The sequence below is a fragment of the Giraffa tippelskirchi genome, chromosome 10 (genome assembly GCF_054371585.1).
Source record: "Giraffa tippelskirchi isolate mGirTip1 chromosome 10, T2T-mGirTip1v1.2.pri, whole genome shotgun sequence".
NCBI lineage: Eukaryota > Metazoa > Chordata > Mammalia > Artiodactyla > Giraffidae > Giraffa > Giraffa tippelskirchi.
In genome coordinates this window covers 80,774,600-80,799,142 of record NC_137284.1, presented here as the reverse complement: position 1 = coordinate 80,799,142, position 24,543 = coordinate 80,774,600, and the positions used below count along the sequence as shown (strand labels likewise).

Here is a 24,543-nt window from a genome sequence, read left to right as displayed (position 1 = left end):
AAAAATACTGATGATAAAGTTATAATTTTGAAGTTCTCACATAATAGACCAAAAAAAACCTCGAAGGACACGTTTCTCATGTTTCAACCTTTAACCATTTCCACAGGCAATTCAAGCAACTCACAATTTACTTTGCACCTGACATTATTAAGCCTGTGAGTAAGTTTATCTGGTGTCTGCATATACATGTGCCTGCCTCACACAAAGGAGCCACGTGTAACAACGATTCACCTTGCACACGTTAGAGACTCAGGCAGTGATTTATGGGAGTATGGCAGCCTTTTTGTATGATGTGTTTGAGATCCATGACACTGTAACTTTCCAGATAAAGCTGGAGGTCATTTACAAGAAAGTATTGATCATTTTAGAAAATAAGTAGTTAGAAAAAGTCCTACATCTATACAAGCTAGGTTAAGCGCCACTTTTGAAGGCAAGAGGAATTGCATTTGTCTGGACTGTAAAACCCAAGTTTAGATAAAGAATCTGGCAATAAAGCTGAAAGGCAGACAGGATAAAAGAACAGGGTATTATTAATGCTTATCACTCCTTAGGTCCATGCAGTTCAATGACAAATTCAAAGGGATGTGCTGATAAAGGATTTGCCTATAGTTTGACACAGTGTGCAGTGGTTCCAATAAGCCTCTTGTGGAACAAAGAAAGCTAAGACACTTCTGAAGTTTGAATAGACGAATGACAGCTCTGACCCAAGTGGCAGGTAGTGTTTCCCTCAGGCTTTTGTTACACATATATGATATATAACAATTTATATATATACATATATATACAAATATCTAAGAGACTATATCAACTTGCTGTGTTAATAACAAAGTAGTAACTGCAATTCCTGCTTTAATTTCAGGAATTTTTATGAGAGCATCAAACAGAACTCTAAATGTTCAAGAAAATATCATTTACTGCAGATCTTAAATTTTCTGGATCTTTCTAAACTTTTTAAAACATATCACTAAAAATGCCACGACATTACCAGCAATGAGAAAGATATGCCAGAAAATACAGACTATAAGAATTTATTCTACCAAATCAAACACCTTAAAATTTTAAGACAGTAAACTCCAGCTAAATATTAGATTGTGGCTATATATTTTCTAGTAGTTTTCTAGTAGACAAAACATGCAACTAGTTTAAAATTGATCAATAGTTTACTCATGTGATAATCAGTTAATTTTACACAGAGAATACTAAATGTCATGTACACAGGCCTTAGCCTATATATGCCTGAATAAATGTTCTGAAAATAAGTCAAAATGAAAGTTCGATTTCTTTTATCTTTGTATAAACTGAGTACTTTTTTTTATAAAATATAAAAATTACACAGGTTGGCTTTATATAAGATGGACAACATTTTAAATGATAAATCTTCCATAGTTAAAAATATCACAACAATAATGGTCATTATATTTTTTATTCTTTTGTCCTAAAGAATTATAGTTGAAATTATTCATAATAGGTATTCTGAGACTTTGTTTTTCATTTATACTTCCACAAGCATGAGGCAACTACCTTTAAGAAAAAATCATCAACTGCAAATATGCACTTTATCATAGAAAATTTGTCGTAAGTCATCTCAAAGCCATGGAGAACTGGGGAGCCAGAGCACTTTTGAAATTCATTTGTCAATTTAAAAACAGTAAAATTAAGCAGGTAAGTAACTCATATGTATTGAATATAAATGATAAAAATTAAAATGAGTTTTCTTCCTCTCCACAAATCTATAGTAAGTCCACCTAAGAGGCTGCTATTTTTTTTGTACTGTTTTAGATATTTTATGTATTTAGATAAAAGACCTCTTTCCATGCCCACCCCCTTCTCCCTTCTACTCCTTCTCACTGACTCCTCCTCCCTTCCACCTCTACTGCTTTCTCTCTCTCTTCCTCCTCCGCTGTGTGCATTGTCTCTAAGATACATATATATGTTTGGTAACCTTTCCATATTTGTACATAAAGTATCTAAATTCATTATGCTAATAGTTTTAAAGGGATGTAGGATATATAACCAAAATATATTAAGTGTCCCTATTTGTGGGATCTCTCTATATTGGTCTCATTGTATGTCCTTGTGTCAGTGTATGCACAGTGTTTACATACTGTGTGTGTATGTGTCTCTCTCATGTCAGTATGTCTGTATGTCAGTCATGTCTGACTCTGTAACCCCCTGCACTGTAGCCCACCAGACTCCTCTTTCTGTGGAATTTTCCAGGCAAGAATACTGGAGTGGGTAACCATTCCCTTCTCCAGGGAATCTTCCCGACCCAGGGATCATACCTCGGTCTCCTGCACTGCAGGCAGATTCTTTACCATCTGAGCCAAAAAGACTATACCACCTTAATAATTCTTGATACCTGTTAGAATAAGTTCATTTTGTTCTTCAATATTGCATTTTCTCCTTTTGCTTCTTAAACGTCTTTCACTCCTTGATTATATAGAATTATATTGCTTAATTTTCAAATATAAAGAGATATTTTCCAGAACAATATTATGGACTCTATGGGAGAGGGCGAGGGTGGGATGATACGGGAGAATGGCATGGAAGCATGTAAATTATCATATGTGAAACAAATCGCCAGTCCAGGTTCAATGCATGATACAGGGTGCTCGGGGCTGGTGCACCGGAACGACCCGGAGGGATGAGATGGGGAGGGAGATGGAAGGGGGGTTCTGGAAGGGAAGAACATGTATACCCATGGTGGATTCATGTCAATGTATGGCAAAACAAATACAATATTGTAAAGTTAAAAAAATAGAAAATAAACTAATTAAAAGACTAAAAAAAAAGTCATAAGGTGCAAAAATGAATAAACTTCAAAACATCTTCAAAAATAAATAAATAAAGAGATATTTTCGTTAACTTTAGTTTCTGACTTCTACCTTAATTTCCATGAGACTAGAAATATAATGTTTGTTTATTTATAAAAATTTTTGAAATTAGTTGGGAATTTTCTTTTTGGCCTAGTTTGTTATATAAATACGTTAGGCACTTCAAAAGAATTAATGTTTTTTCTGACTTTGCAGGAGCAGCTAGAGTTAAGAGCATATTTGACATATATGACATATATATGTATATATAAGTATGGATATATGTATCAAATATGCTAAATGTATACATCTTTTTCAAACTTCCTATTTCCTTGCTTACTTTTGGCTTCTTATTCTAATATCTAGTTAAAGAGGTATGATAATTGGAGAAGAAGAAGAAAAACTATCACTGTTTACAGATGACATAATACTATACATAGAAAATCATAAAGATGCTACTGGAAAACTGCTAGAGCTCTTCAATTAGTTCAGTAAAGTTTCTGGATACAAAATAAATATACAGAAATCTGTTGGCATTTCTATATACTAACAATGAAAGATCAGAAAGAGAATTTAAGGAAATAGCTCATGCAGCTTAGTATCTAAAAAAAAAAAAACTCATTCAAAAAATGGGCAGAAGACCTAAATGGACATTTCATCAAAGAAGATATACAGATGGCAAGAGGCACAAGAAAAGATGTTCAACATGCTAATTATTAGAGAAATGCAAATCAAAACTACAATGAGTTATCACCTCACACTGGTCAGTATGACCATCGTCAAAAAGTCTACAAACAAGAAATGTTGGAGAAGGTGTGCAGAAAAGGGGACCCTCTTACTCTGCTGGGGGGATATAATTTGATAAAGCTGCTAGAATAGTATGGAGGTCCCTTAAGAAACTAAAAATTGAACTACCATATGAAACAGCAGCCCTACTCCTGGGCACATATCTGGAGAAAACCATGATTCAAAAGGATACATGAACCCTAATGTTCACTGCAGCACTGTTTACAACAGCCAAGACATAGCAGCAGCCTAAATGTCAATCCACAGGGAAATAGATAAAGAAGATATGGTCACATCATGGGTAGCAATGTGAGTAGACCTAGAGATTATCATACAAAGTGAAGTAAGTCAGAGAAAGACAAATACCATATGATATCACTTATAGGCAGGATCTCAAAAAATGATACAAGTGAACTTACTTCTAAAACAGAAACAGACTCACATACTTAGAAAATTAACATGGTTACCAAGGTGGAAGAGAAGGGGAGAGGGATAGATGGGAGTTTAGGATTGACATGTACAAACTTCTATATTTATAATAGATAACCAAAAAGGACCTAGTGAACTCTGCACAGTGAACTCTGCAATAACCTTCAAATGGGAAAAGAATTTGAAAAAGAGTACATACATGTATATGTATAACTGAATCACTCTGTTGAAACTAATAACATGGTTAATCAACTATATTCTAATAGAAAATAAAAATTAAAGTCCCTGATGTTGGATTTGTTGTTTTCTCCTTTTAATTCTATTAAAATCTTATCTTTTGAGGGCATATTATTTGGGTATATATGCACATTTTAAACTTTTATCATCCTGGAAATTAATCCATTTAATTACTATGAAAGAGTTACACTCATTTTTCTGTTTAATATTAAATTATTCTAACCCTTTACTTTCATATTCCCTGAATTTTATATTTAAGTTGTAATTCCTGGAAGCTGCATATGTTTTGTTTTTTGATTGAGTCTGAAACTCTTTCCTTTTTCAATTGAATGTAAGGCATTATCTTAAGGGTCTTATGGTACCAAATGTATTTTGCCCATTTTCAAAGGGAACAAAAGCAGTTTTTAAGAAAACAGTTTCTTACACCTGCACTCCAAAATACAGAGGAATTATTTTGTATGGTGCTACTTCTTAATAGTTGTTTTTATATGTCTTTACTGTTTCCTTCCCCCTTCATTGATCCCTGCCTTGTCATGACAAAGAGGCTTGCATAACTCCATGAAGCTATGAGCCATACCATGTAGGACAACCAAGACAGACAGGTCACAGTGGATAGTTCTGACAAAATGTGATCCACTGGAGGTCAGAATGGCAAACCACTCCAGTATGCCAGTCATGAGAACCCCATGAAGTGTATAAAAAGACAAAAAGATGTGACAGTAGAAGATAAGCCCTCCAGGTCGGAAGGTGTCTGATATGTTACTGCAGAAGCTGCTGCTAAGTTGCTGCTAAGTCACTTCAGTCATGTCCAACTCTGTGTGACCACAGAGACGGCAGCCCACCAGGCTCCCCCGTCCCTGGGATTCTCCAGGCACGAACACTAGAGTGGGTTGCCATTTCCTTCTCCAATGTATGAAAGTGAAAAGTGAAAGTGAAGTCGCTCAGTCGTGTCCGACTCTTAGTGACCCCATGGACCACAGCCTACCAGGCTCCTCCGTCCATGGGATTTTCCAGGCTAGAGTGCTGGAGTGGGGTGCCATTGCCTTCTCCGAGCGGAGGACAAATACTAACAACTCCAAAAAGAAGGAAGCAGCTAGGCCAAAGCTGACACAACTCTCGGTTGTGGATGTGTCTGATGATAAAAGTAAAATCCACTGCTACAAAGAACAGTATTGCATAGGAACCCGGAATGTTAAGTACATGAATCAAGGTAAATTGGTCCCCTAATGCAAATAGCTGACTCATTGGGGAAAAATCCTGTTGCTGGGAAAGATTGAAGGCAGAAGGAGAAGAGGGTGACAGAGGATGAGATGGTTGGATGGCATCACCTGTTCAATGGATATGAACTGGAGCAAACTCCAAGAGATGGTAAGGGACAGGGAAGCCTGGCATGCTGAAGTCCGTGGGGTCACAAAGAATGAGACACAAGTTGGCAACTGAACAACAACAATTTCTTTCTTCTAAACACTAGTCGTTCATTCAAATTTGAAATGAATTAAAGAGTTGCATATGCCCAATTTAAAAGTCATTTGTTTTATTCTATATAAAGTTCCAAACTATTTTAACACCATTTTTTAACACAATCTTTGCCAAAAGAATTTAATTATTTTCTGTTACATATTTCTTATTAAATATTAGTAATAGTACTTAATGTTGAAAAAGTCTCTCTACCTCATTGTAGGCTCTTTTAAACCACTTTTATTAGTGATCTTTCTTGACCAAAGAGAATGCACAATTGAATTTAATAAGCTGGATTTAAAAGTTGAAACAAACAGATAAAAGAGCTTTAACATAGAAAAATTAAAGCAAGACTGATGAGAGTGAGATGAAATGAAATGCAAAATGGATCTGAAGGGAGTCTTTGAATGTGATATTAAAGCAATTGTTATGTAGTTCAAAGGCTGAAAGCTGATACCTATTGATGATTCTTTAATAGACCCATCCAAAATAAGAGAAGTTCACAAGTTCAACTGAAAACAGATACATGACTTATTCTGCTGCTGCTGCTGCTAAGTCGCTTCAGTCGTGTCCGACTCTGTGCGACCCCACAGACGGCAGCCCACCAGGCTTATTCTAGACCCCCCAAAAAACTTCTATCACTTTGCAGAAAGAGACATAAAGATACAAATATAAACACAGATATAGGTATCTTTCTATCAAATGCCTTTTGTGAGTAAATCATATGTCAAAAATAAAGAGGTGTATTTCTTTTTCTAATTTTCTCCAGCTGGTGGTTTAACTATAGAGTAGTTCGGCTGATTTCCATAAACTGAAGTCACAAATCAGTCTCATTGCTTTTCTGTAATTATGTCTTGTATAATGCAGAAATTAGAGGTTTACATAAACATGCAATCAAAAGACATTTCAGGAATCGACAAAAAAAAGGCTACTTTTCTTACGTTTTAAAATACTTAGAAATTATCTCTCCTCTCTGTCTCAATTTCTTTATGTGTAAAATCAGATGCTAGTAATACCTATCTACCTACATAACAACTATAAAGATAATTTAAAATAGATTATGTGGAGTACTTAATTCAATGGCAGTCTCTCTGTTTTTGCTCAGTATTATTTGAAACTGAATATAAAATTGATCTAAATGTCCAGCCAAGTTACATGTTTTACTTTTTCTACCAGATAACATTTGAAGTAAAATGTCAAGTAGTACCACATATCTAAAATTGATTTTTAAAAATTTCAAAAGTATAAACTTGAGTTCACATCAGATTGTTGTCATTGACTAGATAAACCAGAAGTAAAACTGGCAGCAAATGACATATCATAAAAGTAATAAACCGTGCCCAAAGAAGATGTACAAGATGATCTACTAGACTGCAGGGAAAAAATGCTACAAATTCTATTGATAATTATAATTAATATGTTGAGGTTTTCATTATGATGTAGAGTAAAAGAACCAAAACTTAAATATTAGGAGTCCAACCACAATCCAGATACACCCACTGCTACTGCTCATGTCTAAATTTTCACCAAGGAACCGCACTGCTTGGCTAGTTGCCATCATTTGCACAAAACATACAAGGACTCAGACATCAAAACAAATGCAGTTGGGAAGGGGGATGGATCTAAATATTCAAATGAAAAGTAAACGTAACAATAAATTATTTAATGCAGAGCATTTTTGTATTTTGGGTTTGTTTTTTTGAAAACACAGTACAGCCTAGTTTCCCAATTCTTTGAACTTTCCAACTTAAAAATCTGCAGGGCAAGAATAGAGACACAGCTGAAGAGAATGGATGTGTGGACACAATAGGGGAAGGAGAGGGTGGGAAGAACTGAAAGAGTAGCATTGACATATATACACTACCATGTGTCACACAGTTAGTGGGAAGCTGCTGTATAGCACAGGAAGCTAAAGATGACCTAGCGAGGGGGGATAGGGATTCACGGGTGGCTCAGACTTTAGAGTCTGCCTGTAACGCGGGAGACCCAGGTTCAGTCCCTGGGTTGGGAAGACTCCCTGGAGAAGGGAATGGCACCCACCCCAGTATTCTTGCCTGGAAAATCCAATGACCAGTGGAGCCTGGCAGGCTACAGTCCATGGAGTCGCAAAGAGTCAGACACAACCCAGTGACTTCACTTTCACTTTCAGAGGGGTGGGATGGGGGGTAGGAAGGAGGCTCAAGAGGGAAGGGATATACATATACATATATCTGATTCACTTTTTTGTACAGCAAAAACTGATACAACATTGTAAAGCAATTATACACCAATTTTAAAAGATAAGTAAATTTAAATGTAAAAAAGCCACCAAAGGAGATCACAAGTAATTACATTTATATCATTAAAAGACTTATCAAAAAGCTTGAACACTGTTATTTGGAAAGTCATATTTAATTTTTAAATGAATCTGGCTTTTCCATAACTCAAGAGTTTTATGCTATACATAGTGAGTATGTTTTACCAATATAGACTTCATATATCTTTTGTTTAATATAGAAAAATTCACAAAGAGCCTATAATATGCATTTGGACATATTTGTTTTTGTTCTTTAGAACAAAACATTGAACATTTAAAACATTTTTTCATTTACAGCCCCATTCTCTTTTAGTTAACCACATGTACCAGTTTTGTTAATTAAGAAAGAAAAACATTTTAACTCCCTTCTATTTTTTTCTTTCATTATCGTTTAGTGTCTAAAAATTCTTTGTAATCTCTATTTCCAAATATACCTGGCAAGATCCTTTAGTTAAAACTCTTCTGGAAAACAAGGGTTTAGATAGTGAGCTTGTTTTTTTTTTTTTTTTTCCCAAAACTAAAATGTATTATTATTACCTTAATTGGAATATATTTATTTTTATAATTTTGAAATACTTTAGAGTAATAGAAAGTTGGAAAGTTATCATAGAAAGTTTCTATATAATCTTATTCCAGAATCCCTATTGGTTACATCTTATTATATAAATAGAATCAAAGGGACACATACTGTATGACTACTTATATAATATTCTCAAAATGACAGAAGTATAGAGATGGAGAACATAGTAATGATTATAAGAGATAGGAATGGTAGGTATAATGATTACCTGGATCTAAACATATGATAGGGTATCTGTAGCACTAGTGGTAAAGGTAGCACTAGTGGTAAAGAACCTGCCGGCCAATGCAAGAGACATAAGAGATGTGGGTGCGATCCTTTGGTCAGGAAGCTTCCCTGGAGCAGGGCATGGCAACCCACTCCAGTATTCTTGCCTGAAGAATCCCATGGACAAAGGAGCCTGGTGGGCTACAGTCCATAGGGTCACAAAGAGTCAGACACAACTGAAGTGACTTGTACATATGATAAAGTTAGTTGAAACCACACAGACACCTTATACCAATGTCAGGTCCTTGAGTTCGATATTATACTACAGACATCTAAGATGTAGCCAATAAAAGATAGCATTGTTCCTGTCTGCCTTGGCTCTCTGGCTATTGCTACTGATGAAAGTTCAACTTGCCAGGTACAGAGCTCCCAAAGGGTGATACCATCCTTCCAGGGTGATATTTGATCATGACATGTACCTTGTGTTTTAGTGGAAGGAGCAGTGATTCTTCTTGAATCAAATATTCTGGGCATGGGTCTATGGGCAACATTCCTGAATCGAGAGCCTCTTAATCAGTGCCTCTATCCAACACAGTGTTTTTTGTCCATGAATCTGGCATACTGCATAAATCAAATATAAAGCACCCAATTTAAAGAAAAAGAGGTGTAACAGATCATGGGATACACTGGTGCGGTCACATATCGTACTACCAGCGACTGCTGGTTTGAGAGAGAGAACTGCCTCTTGAAGGTGCAGTTAAAAGAACAAGTTAGACATATTACCTATGATCTTTGCCATCATTCTTGATACACCATCCTCCAGCATGCAATCTATACTCTAAGATAAAAACCATCATGCTATATATATGGTTGTCATAATAAATAGAGTGCATGATTCTGGGAACCAAAGTTTGGAAATAGGACTGCCCTGCTTCTAACAATTTCCTATGACTCATAAAGAATCTGTGGTTTCTGTCTCTTTTTCCCACAAGGGAAATCACTTTTACCAGAATTTTTATAAACATTGCATCAAATTTTAAGTTTTACCTGCTGCTCAGTCACTTTGATTTATGCAGAGAAGAAATCAAGGAAAAGGGTCACTATTTGGACAAGAATAACTGACCCTGAATATTAGAAGACAGAGCTGCTCTAACAGTTTTGGGCAACCAAGTGATCAACTAGACCCTCCTCTGTCTCTTAAATCTTCCCTAACAAATTTTTTGCTTTGGAGAAGATGGAAGACAGTGTTGTTGGTTGTTTTTTTTTTTTTAACTTATGAAGTAAAATATAATTTTTCCCCCTGGAATATTCATGACATCATTCCTTGTTCTTGATGTTTAGAAAATTCTGGATATATTCTAATATGATCATTCTCTAGTGATGGTGGGTACTGACAGTCTGATAGGTGCTGGCAGCTTGTTCTAGTTTGCCTGTAGAGAGAAGCCAACATCTCAAGTGATACTGAGTAGAAGAAGAGTGATAAATGTGGACATGCAATTACATGGTATTTATTACTAAAATCAACTCAAACAGAAGCAGCAGAAAGAAGCCCTCCCCAACAGGCAAGCTCTCAATACTTAACTCATAATTATAAACTTCCTTGTCCTGGTGGGAGTCTCAGCACCCCTACAGGCCTCCACTGATACAACCCTTCACCCTGTTGTTTCTTGGGCCGTGATGTTTCTAGCTTGTCGGACATCTTTTCCTCACTTTTCAGTGTTTTTAATGTTCATTTTACATAGAATGTCCAGGGTTTTAGCTGTATTAGCTGGAAGAATAAGGGAACATCTATTCCATCTTCCCAGAAGCAAAATACCATACTGATTTTTAATTGTTTTAACTACTATACAAGGCTCACTCCTCTAAGGGGAGGCATATTTAGTCTTTGGAGTCATTGTGTGCCTTCACAATTAAGCCCATTTCCCAATTGCTTCCAACGTGGCGTTAATGGTAAAGAATCTGCCACAAGTTCAGGAGACTCAAGAGACATGGGTTCGGTCCCTGGGTAGGGAAGATCCCCTGGAGAGGGAAATGGCAACACATTCCAGTACTCTTGCCTGGAAATTCCATGGACAGATGAGCCTGGTGGGCTGAAATCCATGAGGTCGGAGAGTTGGACAGGACTGAGCATGCACATACACAAACACACACCTAATGCAAGATGAGTCTGAAACCAGGCAGGACCCTGTGGGCATCCTGAGCAAGGAAGCCCTTCTGTGTCCCCCATTTCTTATTTTCAGGAAATAGACTCTGGCCTCTATGACCTTCCCTGAGTTCTAAAAGGCAGAATTGAATAGCTGCTAATCAAGGAAGGGAGGGGAGGCAGAGAGAGGTGAGGAGCAGTGAAGGAACAAGAATGGAGTCTTGGATGAAGGTCCTGGTCCCCACCCCCCACCCCCAAGGGATACACTTAACAGTATCTCTGAGCTCTTTATAGAACTAAAACCCCAGCAAAGGGAAGATGTTAGCATTCTTCATTCCAGAGAAGACCTCCTAAGGCCATATCAAAGTAACCCAAGAAGCTTATCAGGAGATTCTGAGACCAGATTAAAGGACTGCAGGCCCTTCGCACACCCTGGGTTATCAACGGCCCCATCCTTGAACCATTGCTAGGAAACTCTTCACCCCATCCTCCCGGGTTGAGAACCCCAAACCTGCTGTGTCCCCTTTTACCCCACAAAGTGATAAAGATACTCTTCTACTTCAGACAAAACTGTCTCTGAGATTTGATGCGGCACCAGCAAACGGAGGCTGTTTTCTGCATCAAGCCCACTGCTCCTGCTCACTCAAGTCTACATTTCTCTCAGGAACATTAGTTCTATGACTCTCTTCATTTTATGGAACTCATCTACATTCACAGGGAAGTAGTATTGAGTTGGAGTGAGAGTAACAAAATTTAGGAATCTCTTCTACAACATAGACACCAGGCTACTGGAAAAATTCACATACGTCTTGGTGATACAATTGTGTACCATCAGTTCAACTACTTAGTCTCTTTCTGTATTTAGAAAAGCAGCAGAGACCTTAGACATTCATGGGAAAGGAATATTGTTTCTATACATATTTGTTTTTAACCCTTAAATCCATTTCTCAAATGCCATATTTCCATATCTGGTTGTGTATTATCTGTTCTGCACATAGATAGCACAGATACTTCTAGACTTTCCTCTGCTGCTACTGCTTAATGCTTAGTCGTGTCTGACTCTCTGCAGCTCCATGGACTGTAGCCCACCAGGCTCCTCTGTTCATGGGATTCCCCAGGCAAGAATACTGGAATGGGTTGCCATTTCCTTTTCCAGGGGATCTTCCTGAGCCAGGGACCAAACCTGTGTCTCCTGTGTCTCCTGCATTGGCAGGCAGATTCTTTATTGATGTGCCACCTGGGATATTCAAGGTAATAAATGGCCAAGATGAACATGGGTAAAAGGGAGTAAGAGGTCACCCTTATTCAACTATTACATCCTGATGTAAGAACTGTGTGATTCTTCAGATCAAGAAACTAGTTTGCTGGGTTTTTGTTAAAATAAGCTATCACAGGCCATAGGCCTTGTCCCATCTACATTACATGATGTACTGTCTTTGGCCATTTCCTTAAATCCTTTTGTTTTACACATTTAAGTCCTAACCCCATACACTCATAGGCATGAGGAAAAGCCAGCTATTCAAGTTCTTTGTTTGTTCTTTAAACCATAAATATACACACATAACAAACCTTTCTCTTGCTAAAAAAAATAAAATAAAATGTATCCAGGAAACTAATGGAGAAAGATGAGGTGACAAAGCAAAAAGTATGTCATTTTATAAATGGGCTCTACTTTCTATTGAATCAATATTTTCATAGAAAGTTATCTAGAAAAAGGGCCTCTGATTCTAAAAATTCAAACATCATGCTGTTTTATCTGCAGTTGTTTTTTTTTTTCAGTGCATCTAGAGAAATCTTTGATTGTGAAACTGTAGACTAAAAGTGTTTCTTAGCAGTGGACTCTGTTCTCCTGTGACCTGCTCTTACTCCCTTATTCCCAACCCCCACTGCACACTGGAAATCAGGTCACACAGTGTTGTCAAAGCCTCGTACTTGTTTTTTTATATCCTTGCTGCTACACCTTTGAACTTTCTGCTCATACGTGTTTAGTCGCTCAGTCATGTCTGACTCTTTGCAACCCTTTTGGACTGTATCCCATCAGGCTCCTGTGTCCATGGGATTTTTTAGGCAAGAATGTTTTTGTGGGTTGCCATTTCCTCCTTCAGGGGATCTTCCCTACTCATTCATGGTTCAAACTTGTGTCTCCTATGTCTCCTGCATCGCAGACAGATTCTTTACCCACTGAGCCATCGGGGAAGCCCTTGAACTTTCTACTCAGGAGCAAGGAAACAGGCTCCCTCTGTGACGATCACCTTTCCCACTTCATCTTCACCTCTGGCCCTCAGGCTTTCGCGTCTGGGACTACTAGCATGGTCTTCTGGGATTTTAGTCTATTTTCTATTTTAGTTTGCTTCTTTATAACTGTCCTTATGTCAATTTCAGTATCCTGCGCACATCTTCAATTGAATTACATTATTCATGACCCATATGATAAGGTTCTCTTAACTAATTTCTATTTGCTAGAATTATAGTCCTTCACTGAGAAGCCAAAAGTTGTCCCCACCTTTTTGGATTATATTTGAGATCAGGTTTTTCTTAAATTGTTTTCATACCTGTCTTCCTAGAAATCTCTTAATAAGCTACATTTACATATGTAAAATTAAAAAATATACATATTAAAGTGTAAGTTTATATTTGACCTCACAAAGCACATGTTTGCATGTTTATAACTGAGTTTAGACTTTTTTTTTTTTTTTTTAGTTCACATTACAAGAGAACTAATACTGTGCTGGAAGTAATTCTACCATGATGAAGATCAATGTTTTACCTACTTTAAGACAATGTGCGAACAAATGAAATGAAGAATAGCAAATCTGGCTGAAACCCTGATAAGCCAAGTAACCAGTCAATTTTTCTTTAATGTATTTTTTTTTGACTATCCATAATTCAGCAGAATTCTGCTTAAGCTACTTACTGCTGGACATATTTTAAGTTAGGGAACAGACTGCAGGATGCCTGCTGCAGAAATATAATGCCTTCCTGAGCAGCACTTACAATTTTCATTTTGGATTTTCAAATCTCAAAGGAAGCATCTGCTTAAAGAAGTTCATCATGTGTGTGATGAAGAGTCTTAGTCAGAAAGAATACCAGGAAATGTAGTTAGAAGAATCTAGCAAAAGAGAAAAAGACATGCAGAAGACATTTTTGTCACTTAAAGAGCCATTTTTTACTCTATTGTTTCCCACTGTCTGATAAGCTTAAACTTTTCCAGAGAAGTTTGTACAGAGATTTTAAAAATTAATTTCTGTGAGATTCTTATGAGAAAATGCTTAAATATAATACCATTTAATCAGGCAAGCCATGAGTGGTAAAAAACTGAAGTGACCTTTCTCTGTTACTAGTAGGAAGGCACTTAGGTTGGAGACAAAGTGGCCTCCTGTATCTGACTGAATCTGTAGAGTATTCAGATCATGATCTTTCTTGTTCTGCAGCAACAGAAAGCAATTGCACAGCTCTGAACATTTTAATTTGACCGCCATCAAATTTGTGTAAGGTGTTCAGCTTGTGTAGAGGTCTGTGTTTAGAGAAGCTATTACAATCTGATGAAAATGTGCCATGAGATCAACCCAATCTCTATTAGGCATCTGCTTTAAGAGATTTTTTTTTAAATTTTTTACAGTGTTGTTGTTTTCTGCCATACATCGATGGAAATCAATCATAATTATACATATGTCCCCTCCCTATTGGGCCTGCCTTCCCTCATCCCATCCCTCTACTGCTGCTAAGTCACCTCAGTCGTGTCCGACTCTGTGCGACCCCATAGATGGCAGCCCACCAGGCTCCACCATCCTTGGGATTCTCCAGGCAAGAACACTGGAGTGGGTTGCCATTTCCTTCTCCAATGCATGAAAGTGAAAAGTGAAAGTGAAGTCGCTCAGTCATGTCCGACTCTTGCTCAGTCATGTCCAACTCTTCGCGACCCCATGGACTACAGCCTACCAGGCTCCTCCATCCATGGGATTTTCCAGGCAAGAGTACTGGAGTGGGGTGCCATTGCCTTCTCCATCCCTCTAGGTCATCCCAAAATTCCATGCTGGGTTCCCTGTGTTACATACCAACTTCCTACCAGCTATCTGTTCTAAACTTGATAGTGTATATATGCTAATGCTACTTTCTCCATCTGACCCACTCTCTTTCCCCAACTGTGTCCACAAGTCCATTCTCTACATCTCTATTCCTTCCCTGCAAATAGGTTCATCAATGGCATTTTTCTAGATTCCATATATATATGTTAATATTCATCTATAGTAGGCATGAAATCAAAGTGAAATAAAAAATATATTGAACAAGTTTCAAGTTTATTTCCTATTCATCAGAGAAGGAATTAAAAATATTTAATAGATCAACCTGCTTAAAATAAAGAAACAAATAGGAAACCTTCACTATGAGACTTAGCTATGGAAGTAGAATTTAAAGTCAACTCTGATAAAGGTAGACCAATTATCCTTTAAATTAAATTAGGATTTCAACTCTAATGAACAACAGGCAGACACTAATTTAGATGTTTTTAAACCTCAATTTTTAAGGAGATATAGAAGAATGCTGGAAACCTTCAAATCAATAGAATCAATTCCCCTGCCGTATTCTTCCCTATCAGTGATAGAGGTATAGATAACAAGATAATCCCAATTTTATTAGTTTCACAGATACTATAAAAATAATATGACTATAGAGTATATTTTTCTCAAAAACCACTCATACGTTTTTATAAAATTGTTCCCATGCTTGCCCAGTCAGTTGGATTCATATCTTTAGGATGAGGTTTGGCAAATGTGTTGTACTATAATACATTGTCATCATTTATAGCTTCTGCCACAACTGACCACATACCTGAAGTACAGTCTCCCAGTGCTGAGTTAATGGACTTATTATTTGGAAAATTAACTATGATTAACTATAGTCAACAAAAGAGTCCTAAATGCAGTACTTGTGTGTAATCTCAAAAAACAACAGAATGGTCGAGGCAGACCATTCAACATCTTAGTAATCCAAGTCTGTGCCCCAGCCCCTAATGCTGAAGAAGATGAAGTTGACTAGTTCCAAGAAGACCTACAACACCTTCTAGAATTAACACCAAAAAAAAAATGTCCTTTTCTTCATAGGGGATTGAAATGCAAAAGTAGGAAGTCAAGAGAGACTTGGAGTAACAAGCAAGTTTGGCCTTAGAGTATAAATGAAGCAGGGTAAAAGCTAACAGAGTTTTGCTAAGAGAACACCCTGGTCATAGCAAACACTACTTCCAGCAACACAAGACAAGACTCTACACACGGACATCACCAAATGGTCAATACCAAAATCAGACTGATTATACTCTTTGCAGCCGAAGATGGAGATCTATACAGTCAGCAAAAAAAAAAAAAAAAAAAAAAGGACCTAGAGCTGACTATGGCTCTAATCATCAGCTCCTTATTGCCAAATTCAGGCTTAAGTTGAAGAAAGTAGGGAGAACCACAAGGCAATTCAGGTGTGACCTAAATCAAATCCCTTACGATTATACAGTGGAGGTGATGAACAGATTCAAAGGATTAGATCTGGTATATATATATATATATACTGGCTATACTCAATATGCTAGATATATATATCTCAATATGTCTGTTCTTCAGACAGAGTGCCTGAAGAACTATGGAACGAGGTCTTAACATTGTATAAGAGGTGGTGACCAAAACCTTCCCCCAATAAAAGAAATGCAAGAAGACAAAGTGGTTGTCTGAGGAGGCCTTATAAATAGCTGAGAAAAGAAGAGATGCAAAAGGCAAAGGAGAAGTGGAAAGATATGCCCAACTGAATGCAGAGTTCCAGAGAATAGAAAAGAGAGATAAAAAAGCCTTCTTAAGTGAACGATGCAAAGAAATAGAGGAAAATACTAGAATGGGAGAGACTAGAGATCTCTTCAAGAAAACTGGATATGCCAAGGGAACATTTCATGTAAACATGAGCACAGTAAAGGATAGATATGGCAAGGACATAATAGAAGCAGAAGAGATTAAGAAGAGGTGGCAAGAATACACAGAAGAACTATACAAAAAGATCTTAATGATCCGGATAACCATGATGGTGTAGACACTCATCTAGAGTCAGACATCCTAGAGTGTGAAGTCAAGTAGGCCTTAGGAAGCATTAATACAAACAAAGTTAGTGGAGGTGATGGAATTCCAGCTGAGCTATTTCAAATCCTAAAAGATGAGGCTGTGAAAGTGCTATACTCAATATGCCAGAAAATTTGGAAAACTTAGCAGTGGCCACAGGACTGGAAAAGGTCAGTTTTCATTCTAATCACAAAGAAAGGTAATGCCAAAGAATGTTTAAACTACCACACAATTGCTCTCATTTCACCTGCTAGCAAAGTAATGCTAAAATTCTCCAAGCTAGGCTCAGCAGTATGTGAACCGAGAACTTCCAGACGTTCAAGCTGGATTTAGAAAAGGCAGAGAAACCAGAGATCAAATTTCCAACATCTGCTGGACCATAGAGAAAGCAAGGGAATTCCAGAAAAACATCAACCTCTGCTTCATTGATAACACTAAAGACTTTGACTATGTGGATCATAACAAACTATGGAAAACTCTTAAACAGATAGGAATACCAGACCATCTTACTGGTCTCCTGAAAAACCTATATGCCAGTCAAGAAGCAACAGTTAGAACCTTATATGGAACAACTGACTGTTTCATGATTGAGAAAGGAGTATGATAGGGCTGTTTATTGTCACTGTGTTTATTTAACTTATATACAGAGCACATCATGAGAAATGCCAGGCTGGATGAGTTACAAGCTGGAATCAAGACTGCCAGGAGAAATACCAACAACTTCAGATATGCGGATGATACCCCTTTAATGGCAGAAAGTGAAGAGGAACTAAAAAGCCTCTTGATGAGAATGAAGGAGGAAAGCGAAAAAGTTGGCTTAAAATTGAATATTAAAAAAAAATTAAGATCATGGCATCTGGTCCCATCACTTCATGGCAAATAGAAGGGGGAAAGGTGGAAACAGCGACAGATTTTCTCTTCTTGGGCTCTAAATTCACTGCAGATGGTGACTGCAGCCATGAAATTAGAAGATGATTGTCCTTGGCAGAAAAGCTATGACAAGCCTAGATAAATGAGTTAAAAAGCAGAGACATCACTTTGCCAACAAAGGTCTGTATAGTCACAGCTATGGTCTTTCCAGTAGTCACATATGGTTCTGAGATCTGGACCATAAAGAAAGCTGAGCGCTGAAGTATTTATGCCTTTTAACTGTGGTGCTGGAGAAGACTCTCAAGAGTCCCGTGGACAGCAAGGTGATCACATCAGTCAGTCTTAAAGGAAATCAACCCTGAATACTCATTAGAAGAACAGATGCTGAAGCTGAAGCTCCAGACATTTGGCCACCTGATGTGAACAGCTGACTCAATATTTCCCTGATGCTGGGAAATATTGAAGGCAGAAGGAAATGAGGGCATGACAGAGGATGATGTTTGGATGGCATCACCAATGCAATGGACATGAACTTCGGCATACTCTGGAAGATGGTAGACAGGGAGACCTGGAGTCCTGTAGTCCATGAGGTCACAAAGAGTCGGACACAACTTGGCAACTGAACAACAAAGAAATCATAGAACATAATCTATCCTCTCTGCTATTACAGTTTTCTTATTACCTTTTAACAACTGTTACATGAGTTGTTTGTTTGTTTTATGTTTCTTTTATGGTTTACTGTGTATGTGTGTGTGCTCAGTCACATCTGACTCTTTGCAAACCCATAGACTGTAGCCAGCCAGGCTCCTCTGTCTGTGGAATTTTCCTGGCAAGAATACTGGAGAGGGTTGCCATTTCATACTCCAGGGGTTCTTCCCAACTCAGATATCGAAACTGCATGTCTTGTGTCTCCTGCATTGGCAGAGGGATTCATTACCACTGCGCCACCTGAGAAGGCCTTATGGCTTACAGACTATTCACCAAATAGAAATCTACACATCCTAAGAAACATATTAGCTTATAGTTTTCAAAAAAAATTTTCAATACTTAACCCTATACTAATATAAAAGATCTTGTGAAGCACTACAACGAAGTGTTCAGGAAAAAAAGTAAATTTAATACAATAGATAATTAATATTTTTTTGTGAAGAATATTTTTACTGGTACAACTGTTTACTATAGATATTTTTATTTCAGTTGCGTATTTTCTTTAGCAAAGAGCACTGGTACATCATAAATCAAGACAAGGTCAGCTTACCAGCAGAAAATTAATCCTAGCTTACAACGAAGTCAATAGGAATTGAAGGGATATAATTAATATAATGCTAATTCCTCAGTTTTCTCTGCCTGGCTCTAGATTAATTAAAACGCTGGGATCCCTGCAACTCTGATAGGGCTCCAGTAATCTTACAGTCTCTAAAGGGTAGAGTAAAGGATGAGCTAGACCTCAAAAAGTTACAGCTTAAGCATGCTTTCTCCTTGAAACGATCCTCAAATCTCAGCACTTAAGGATCCACAATGCATGAATTCACTGCCAGGACAGAGAGAAACATTTGAACTGTAAAAGACACATGTACCCCAATATTCATATAAACCATTCAGTGACATGGAAGCAACCTGAATGTTCATTGACAGAGGACTAGATAAAGCATATGTGGTACATGTATACAACAGACTAAGACTCAGCCATAATAAAAAATGAAACAATGCCATTTACAGTGACATGGACGGACCTAGAAATTGTCCTACTGAGTGAAGCAAGTCATACAGATGAAGATACATATCATATGATATAATTTATATGAGGAATTTTTAAATATGGTATAATGAGCCTATTTACAAAACAAATAGAATCACAGATGTAGAAGACAAACTTTTGATTACTAAGGGGGAGAATAAGAGATTGGGACTGACATATGTACATTATTATATATGAAATAGATAACTAATAAGGACCTATGGTATAGCACAGGGATGTCTACACAGGACTCTGTAATGACTTATATAGCAACAGAATCTAAAAAGAATGTATGTATGTATATGTTAACTGAGTCACTTTGCTGTACAGCAGAAACTAATACATTGTGAAGCGACTATAACAAATTTAATTAAAAAAGAAAACATTTAAAAGGGATATGGAATCAATGCAAAGTGTAATCTCTCTTAACAAATAATCAGGAACCTCAGCAGTGATAAGAATCATGTAAATTAATAAATTAAACAGATACAAAAAGTAAAACTTTCCCAGCATTGAAACTGCTAAAGAGTGAAAGGGACAAATTTTGGGGGGTACTTAACTATGTTTAAAGAGCAGTTTATTTTCATTACATAAGCCTTTTAAATGAGTCGTCATTGTTATCACTCGTTTTTGCTTATTGATTTCTACTCTGTCTTGTTTCTGGAATGATTTCAACGGATTGGATGAGTTTTATGTGAGCCAATACAAAAAACAAAATCCTGCGTACAACTCATATTACAGTGTCCTTGCAATAGTGTCCCCTCAGAAGATATACTATTTTGCTTATAAGATCTAGTAAGGGTAGTAAGCAATGATGCAAAACTCAGTAAGGCTTATGAAGGCTTACTTCTTTATGAAGGGCATTGTAGCCTTTAGTTATGAAGATCACAGTCAAGACAGCAAAAGGAAATGCAGAGTTGAGAAATGGAAATAAATATAATTTAGTCATGTTACACAGAGCTGGCCTAGGATATGACCATAATATAACTTGTTGCAACAGGTTATAAAATATGTGCTATTCACCTATTCATTCTTTCAGTCAGTCATTCATTTATTCATTCATTCCACAGGTGTTTACTGAAGAATTCACACATGACAGGAAGTATTCCCAGTGCTGGGACGCCTTCTCTTGTGGAAATGACAGCCTATTGGTACTACAGGATTACCTATGAACTCTGTGTTTTTAAAATAATATAGATATACTCCAGGTGCAGAAAATGCTGTTTGACTACACTTATGGAGGTACCTAGAATAGTCCAATTCATAGAGTCAGAAAGTATACTGGAAGATGCCAGGGTCCCAGGGGTGAGGGTGGGATGGGAAAGGCAGATGGGGAGTTAGTGTTTAATGGAGACAGAGTTTCAGTTTAAGAAGGTGATCAATGTTGGTGCGAGATGACAGCAATGTGAATGTACTTAGTGTCACTGAACTGTACAGTTAAGTGTGGTTAATATAGTATGTTTTATATCATATGACTTCTACCACAATAAAGAAACATTAAAGAAATGTGATTACATCTTAGTTACTTCTATAATCAACTTCTGAATAATTTTTAAAAAATGGTATTATCATACACAGCTTAATTATAACACAACACAGAAGAATCTAACTTTCATCCTGCTTCAGTATTATATTCTTAGTAGAAGAGACTGTGTGTGTGTTAGTTGCTCAGTCGTGTCCAACTCTTTGCAACCCCATGGACCGTAGCCCACCAGGCTCCTCTGACCATGGAATTCTCCAGGCAAAAATACCAGAGTGGGTTGCCATTTCCTTATGCAAGTAGAAGACACTACCATATTTTATATCAACTATTGCAATAATATCCTAACACCCTCCTATAGTCTTCACAGAACTGCTCGAATATGTTTCTAAAATATAAGCCAAATACTTTCCCTGCTCTGTGCAAAACCCTGTAATGTTTTCAAATTTTCTATCTCATTGAAAGTTATTTTTTTATCATAGCTTTAAGGGATAACCCCTGGTATGCCTCTGACCCAGATAATTATCATTCTCTCCTTGGTTACTGCATCCATTATTCTGGATTCCCTGTTGCTCCTCAAACATAACAGACATGTTCCTGTCTCAGGCCCTCTGCACGTATTCTTTCCTCTGCTGGAATACTCCACTTCCTGGTACCCACAAACCTTAGTTCCTATTAACTGAAACTCAAAAGTTCTTTTTATCAGAGAAGTTCTTCCTGATCACTGTATATGAAATAGCTCTGATCTCAATTATATACCATCACCCACATTATTAAATGTTCCTCTATGCATAACACAAGCCAACATGAAAAACAATTTTGTTTTTCAACTTAGAGTTGTATAAAGGTGACAATTAAGTTAAATATTAATATATGCAACAAATCATGAATGCACTCATATGTTGATATTTAGTTGCTCTGTAGGGATTAGTGAGATTCTTTATTCAGCATGAATAAAGAACCATCACGTTTTCTTTTGTTTCTGGATGCCTGTTTGTCCAGGTCCATCTAATCCCCTTCTCTTTCTCATGGCCATCATGTTTCTTACATTGTACTAAATGTACAATTATATATTGATTGTTGTTTCTGGTTATCTATTACTGTTTACAGGATTGTCTTAGTTTTGTATCTGCAATTATTTGAAGCTCACTTTGAGTACAGTATTTATCAAGTTCCTTGGCCGTATGCTTTTCCAATAAATTATGCAAAATTCTGCTGTTTTCTATTCAACAACAAGAAACATCTGCTACATATCAGACACTGTCCAAATATTGGAGACACCTAGAATAATACACACAGGCAACAATCAAGTAGATGGGAATTAAACTCCATCTTTTAAAAGAAAGAGTACCAAAGAATTTGTGGACATATTTTAAATCACTACACAAGCATTTAAAGAAATGGCTGATTCTCAACACAAATGATGGGAACTTCTATGGGGCCATAAATTAAAAACTGCAAACAAGAGAGGTAAAGGAGCTGTCCTGGGTATCTGCCTACCTAGAGAATTAATATGAAAATACATGCAAACTCATATTCCAGCTTCTCTTGCAATAACGTCAAACATAGGACTATGCTAACCAATAAAAGATGAATAAAAGCAGTGGGTATATTTTCCGAGCCAACGGGAGCAATCACACATCATGTCTTCTTCCCTTTTCTCTCTCTTCCCTATATGGATGGTAGTAAAAAAAACTCCAAAATGTCAGTGCCCCATGATCACAAAACTTTGGATACCCAAGTCAACTTTTGGATTAGGACAGCCCAGGAATACACCTGGTGCTGGACTTCACTTTAGTTACTTTTATGATTTCAAGCCCCTCAGATTTCAGAGTTAAAGAAGAATGACTCATTCACTCCTGATCATCCAGAAATTTGACGAGATGTTCTTCTGTAACAAAACTATAATATTTGTGGCAGCAATCAGCAAATATTGCAAAGGGCCAGCTTACAAATATTTTAGGCTTTGAAGCCACTATGGTCTCTGTTACAACTGCTCAATAATCCCATACTCAGCCACAGACAATACATAAATGAGTGAACATAGCTGTGTTCCAACACCATTTTACTTACAACAACAGGCCAAAGGCTGGATTTGGCCCATAGGTAGTTATTTGCTGAACCGTGGCTTACAATGTGAAAAGGAAATTGATAATGAAGGATAGAGATGCGGTGATCCATGTTATATCTCAGCAAAACTGTTGCTGCCATGATATTAGAGGTCAACCGTGTGCCTAGTGGGTTTGGAAATCTAACAGAAGTGATTTTAAAATCCTAGAACTAAGGATATCCTTGCTAATACTAAAAAGAGCTCAACAACAACAACAAAGGGGGTCATTCAGCAAGTCAACAGGAAAAGTATCAGACTTTAGAAGAAATGGAACAGTTGAATATTTTCAGACCCTAACCAAAGAGATTAAATGCTAAAGTATCCAAGCAAAAAAGAGCTATAAAAGACCCTCACTTGCATAAAGTGAATAAGGGAACACAAAACCAGAGTAGAAGAGTGACCTGCACAGGCCACCTCTGGGCTAAGGGGCGGCGAAGGCACCAAAAAGTGCAACTGAACTGACTGGAAGCACAGGTTTCCTAAATTTAAGAGATCTGTATTGCCAAGGAGAAGAAAGCTTTGGGGTGGCTACAGACAAAGGAGACTGTGTAGGAAAAATCGCTCTGAATCTTTTTCTAGAGGATTAAATTCTCTGTCCATCTATGAAAAGACTATAGGCAAAATCGCACCTTTAAGGTTACTTGAAGATGGAGGATGTAAACTTACTGTTAATAAGAAGAGAAAGCATGGGATGATCAGCGCCACAGCACCAAATGCTCTCCGTCATCCCCACGCACCTCAGTGCTCCGTGACAGGGAAAGGAAGGAAAAAAAAACAGAAGAAACACAAAGGAAGGACACTTGCTAAGGAGCCCGAGGGTGAGTTGAAGCAACCAGAGAAAAAGGGAAACTCTGAAATGGGACAAACAAAACTCGGATCACACAACAAACCTCCAGGAAGGGACTGCAAAGTATTTGCTCTTAAAGAGCCAAACAGTATAAAAAAGAGAGAGGTTCAGGATATAAAGAGATACACTCCATTTCAGGCATTCAATTTAAAGAGGTAAATTGCTTCATGGGGCAAGTTTCTTAATCAGGAAACGTGACTTTCTAAATTTCATGGAATAATCAAGGGAACGAGATGTTAATGTCTGTTCATTAGTGGGCTATTCCCAAAACTAGTTCACTACTTCAGCAACCACGGTTTTAAATTGAACATTAATGTCTTTGGGGAAGACAGAATATTTTTTCATTATTTAGATGTGTTTCCTTACCCAAGCGGAGAAGGCAATGGCACCCCACTCCAGTACTCTTGCCTGGAAAACCCCACGGACGAGGAGCCTGCTGGGCTGCAGTCCATGGGGTCGC

The 24,543-nt window shown here is 37.4% G+C and overlaps 1 protein-coding gene across 6 annotated transcripts in view; it reads left to right on the top strand.

The window, feature by feature from the left end:
* LOC145524398 (uncharacterized) overlaps positions 1–21,152 on the top strand; it is a 1,208,145-nt gene extending 1,186,993 nt beyond the window's left edge. For 3 of the 6 annotated variants that reach the window (XR_014067473.1, XR_014067478.1, XM_081536537.1), the window contains one exon: positions 20,717–21,152. The gene's annotated coding sequence lies outside the window, so the exon portion shown is untranslated. Of the gene's footprint in view, positions 1–1,507; positions 1,663–13,649; positions 13,787–20,716 lie in introns of all 6 variants that reach the window. The other 3 variants (XR_014067475.1, XR_014067479.1, XR_014067480.1) reach the window with 2 other exon arrangements.
* Positions 21,153–24,543: the final 3,391 nt, after the last annotated feature.